We start from the raw sequence: 5,000 nt of genomic DNA, 5'->3' as shown, positions 1-5,000 counted from the left end.
TGAGTGAAATGAGGAAATTATTTCTGGCTTTATAAATTACGATAATATCTATCTCTGTGTGTGAATTTATCTATATCTATATCTATGTGTCTATTTACTTATTTTATTTATCTATCTTCATTTATATCTATCTATTAATCCATTTGCCTATTTTATTTATCTCTTTATATCTATATGTATCTATCTATTGATCCATCTTTCTAACTGTCGATCTACCTATGTATATAATGTGTGTGCGTGCGTGCGTGCGTGTGTGACATCTTCCATTATTTTTCGACTGACGTTCCCACCATTTTGTTATTTCTTTGATCATCTCGCCGCCAGCCTACGTCCCGCCCGTTTTATATTCCAGTCCTTACTGCAATACTACTTTTATTCCTTTTTCATGTTGATTTACTCTCCATGCTCGAAAGATCAATCGGCCACGCCATCTGCTCTTCCAATCTTGTATTTTCCATTTCCTTCTTTCTCTCTCTCTCTCTCTCTCTCTCTCTGATTTTTCCCTCTGATTTTTCCCCTCGCGGGCGATCGATAAGTTCGTGTTTTTTTTTTCTTTTTTGGGGCCTTTTTCCTTTTTTTCTCCGTCAAGTACTTCTGCCCCTTGATTTTTTTCGTTCTTTTTGTTATTTTTCTATTCTTCTTTTGGTCTTGATTTTCTCTTTATTATTGTTGTTATGATTGTTATTGTTTTAGCTTTTTTACTAATATTTCTATTAATAGTATCATTGCTATTATACTTATTATTGTTATTGTTTATATTATTATTATTATTATTATTGTTGTTGTTGTTGCTGTTTTGTTATTGTTATTATTATTGTTGTTGTTTTGTTGTTATTATCATTATTATCATCTATTATCATTATTTCATTGTCATTATTTTTATCGTCATCATCCTTTACTTTACAGTCATTTCTGTCTCTCCTGGTACCATTCTAGCATTGTTTTATCCCTTCGTTTTGTTATAATATATTTTCTCCTCTTCTCCTCTCTCTCCTTCCCTTTCTCTTCCATCCCTCGTCCTCTCTTCCCTCTCTCCTCCCCTTTTCATCCCTTTCCATCCCTTCCCCGTCCCCTCTTCTTTCTCTCCTCCCCTTTCTCATCCCGTCTCCCATACCCTCATCTCTCTCTCTCTCTCCTCCCCTCCTCGCCCCCTCATCTCTCTCTCCTCCCCTCCTCGTCCCCTCATCTCTCCCTCCTCCCCCTCGCCGCCCCCTCTTTTTCCCCTCTCTCATCCATCAATGGCATCGCAGTCACGAGCACTTTGCCGAAGAAGGAACCGCAGAAACATAGACCTATGCCATGGGAAGAGGGGAAGGGGGAGAGGGGAAAGAGGGGAGGAGAAGAAAGAGGAAGGAAGTGAGAGAGGTGGCGCGCGTGTGTGTGCGTGCGTGTGTGTGTCGATGTGAATGTGTGTGCCTTGGTCTGTTAGCGTGTGTGCGTGAGTTTGCTGGCGTGTGTATGTTTACGTGTGTTTGCAGAATGATTTTCCTGTTCTACAAAAAATATCCCTATGCCACACGCGGCATTAATGTGGTTGGGCTCATTTACATATGGAGTGTTTGTGTGTGTGTGTGTGTGTGTGTGTGTGTGTGTGTGTGCTTGGTACCATAAGCGCAGACTAGCTCGTTCTGGCAACACTTTTGAAATGTACAGGGTATATTTTTATACACACACACACACACACACACACACACACACACACACACACACACACACACACACACACACACACACACACACACACACACACACACACACTTACACACACACACACACACACACACACACACACACACACACACACACACACACACACACACACACACACACACACACACACACACACACACACACACACACACACACACACACACACACACACACTTGAACGTTTCTCACTCGCTATCTATAGCAAAAAAAAAAAAAAAAAAACATATATATGATGATGAAATAAGAAAATATATCTGAACCTCTCCTTAGGAATGGCGATAGCGTCTTTTCACACAAGAGATCTTGCGATAGCACTTTAGCTGTTCACAGGAAGAGGACAAGATAATGCGGAACTCTTCCCACAAATCTTGAATTAAGAGAGAGAGAGAGAGAGAGAGAGAGAGAGAGAGAGAGAGAGAGAGAGAGAGAGAGAGAGAGAGAGAGAGAGAGAGAGAAAGTGGGGGATATTGAGAGAAGAGAGCATTATCACAGGAAGAAAGTGCTTTGCGAGAGAAAGAAAGAAAAGGGGCAGAAATACAGAGAGAGTGTGAGAGTGAGAGTGAGAGTCCGAAACTTTGTATATATTTCAAATGCATGGAATATTTGAGCGAGCAAGTGGAAATGCAGCTTTCACGTCTATTATTTCCTCGGCGCTCAGACACTATTTCCCCCAGCACTTGCAAATTAAATTTATGCAGGTCGTCTTAGGAATTTAATGAAATGGAATTTGGGAGTCGCTTGGGGGAAGAGGAGCAGGGGGAGAGGGAGGCAGGGGAGGGGAGAGGCAGAAGGGGAGGGGATGGGAAAGAGAGAGGAAGAGGGGGAGGGGAGGTTGGGATAGAGAGAGGGCGTGGGGTGGGATGGGATAAAGAGATGGGGAGGGGGAGGGGGATGGGATAGGATTGAGAGAGGAGGAGGGGGTGGGTAATGGATGAGATGGGATGGGCTGAAGGAGGGGCGGGATGGGATGGAGAGAGGGGAAGGGAAGGGAAAAGGGGACGAGCGAGAGGATAGGGATTGGAACAGGATGGGCTAGAGAGAAGGGGGAAGGGAGAGTAGAGGGAGAGGGAAGGGAAGAGGGGGAAGGGGAAGGGAGGAGACGGTAGAGGGACGGGAAGGGAGAGAGGGATTGAGGGGGTAGAGAGAAGAGGGAAGAGGGAGGGTGAGAAAGGGAAGAGATTAAGGAGAGAATAAGTAAGGGAATAAGGGAAGAGGTGAGAGATAGTGAGGAGAGAAAAGAAGAGAAGAAAGAAGGGAAAGTGGGGAGGAGGGAGAAGGGAGGGGCGTGGAATGAGATAAAATGCAGCATCCCGCGGGCGCTTTTTCCGTCCCCCTCCCCCACCCCACCCTTCTCCCCCAGCCCCCCGCCCACCCACGCCCACCGCGCCGGCCCACCCGCACTAACTTGATGGGTGACTATCTACTAATCGGCCGTGAAATCCAATATGAACTTCCCTTTGCATAAAAATAACATAAACCCACGCAGCGCCGATTCCAGATTTGCGACGGGGGCGGGGAAGGGGGGAGGGGGCCAGGAGGTGGGGGTGGGGCTGGGGGTAGAGGGAGAGGGAGAGGAAAGGAGGAGGACGGAGAATGGGGTGGGGGTGGGGGGAAGCGGGGAAGATAAAGGCACGAAGAGGGGAAAGGGGAGTAAGAGGGAAAGGAGGAGTAGGGAGAGGGGAGCAGGGGGAGCCGCCGCAGAAGGAGTGTGGAAATGGCTTTGCATGACGAATCGTGGACGAGAAGTTCTGTGACTCCCGTTGTTGCCTTATGAATAGTGTCCCTCCTACACTCCCCCACTCCCCTCTCTCTCTCTCTCTCTCTCTCTCTCTCTCTCTCTCTCTCTCTCTCTCTCTCTCTCTCTCTCTCTCTCTCTCTCTCTTTCTTTCTCTCTCTCTCTCTCCCTCCCTCCCTCCCTTCCTCCCCTCCCTCCTCCCCTCCCTCCTGCTCTTCCTCTTCCTCTTCCTCTTCCTCCCTCTCCTCCTCCCTCTCCCTCTCTCCCCCTCTCCCCCTCCCCCTCTCCCCCTCTCTCCCTCTCTCTCCCTCCCTCCCTCCCTCCCTCCCTCTCTCTCTCCCTCTCGCTCGCTCTCTCTCTCTCTCTCTCTCTCTCTCTCTCTCTCTCTCTCTCTCTCTCTCTCTCTCTCTTTCTCTCTCTCTCTTTCTCTCTCTCTCTGTCTCTCTCTCTCTCTCTCTCTCTCTCTCTCTCTCTCTCTCTCTCTCTGTCTCTCTCTCTCTCTCTCTCTCTCTCTCTCTCTCTCTCTCTCTCTTTCTCTCTCTCTCTCTCTCGTGTGTGTGTTATATGTATTTATGTACATACACACATACATATATACCGGCATACATACATACATATATATACACACAGTGTGTGTATGTGCGTGTGTGTGTGTATGATATGATATAATATAATATAATATAATATATCTATTCCTACCTTGTCCCTGTCCGACCTATGCTCCTTCCCTCTTCCCTCCACCGAATGCACATTACATTTACATAATCTATTCAGGGCGGATTCATACCTTAGGCTTCTTAAGACCTCCCCGAGACGATGGCGTTTGATGTCATACTTCAGAGGGAACTTCACGCAGCCTTGACCCAAATCTTCCTTTCCATATATCGATGCTATCGACCCCTTCCCCCTCCCCCTGCCCCCCATTCCCTTTTGAGGGGGGGGGTGAAGAGAAATGATGAATAGGATTTTTCTACCTTTTTTCCCTCTCTTTTATCCCCCACAATTTCGGTTATGGGCTTCAAATCGGCGCCTCTAATGGAGAGTGACGTGCGAAAATTAATTCCAATCTAGGATTCATAGGATTTTAATAGTTACTGAATAGTGAAACGGCGCTCGGCTCGCGAGGCGCTGCGCTGACTATGCATGGCCTCGAGGGACGTGTGGATAGTGCAGGATGAGTGGAGGATAGTGTCGTGTGGTGACGTTGTTGGCGGTGACACGCACGTAATCAAATGAGGCCTTACGAGTATGCCCCGGCGTGGGCGTGGGCGTGGGCGGCCTATTGTCTCAGCGGGGGAGGGGGTGAGGGTCGCGGGGCATGGGTAGTGGAGGGTTCTCGGTGTCGTCGTGTGTGGCGAGGGAGGTGCCCAGGTGACTCCCGGGATGCTCTGGCTTGTTTTGTTTTGCGCTTTTGGTTGATTGGCTGATTGTGTGAGGTTTGGAGGGAGTGGCTGCTAGTAGGGAGAGAGGGAGGGAGGGAAGGAGGGGCTGAGGGAATAAGAGAGGTAGACAGGGAGCGAGGGAGGGAGACTGAGGGATTGAGAGAGGGAGGGAG

This window comes from Penaeus vannamei, chromosome 18 (assembly GCF_042767895.1).
Source record: "Penaeus vannamei isolate JL-2024 chromosome 18, ASM4276789v1, whole genome shotgun sequence".
In the NCBI taxonomy this organism is placed as follows: Eukaryota; Metazoa; Arthropoda; class Malacostraca; order Decapoda; family Penaeidae; genus Penaeus; species Penaeus vannamei.
This window is presented reverse-complemented; position numbering follows the sequence as displayed.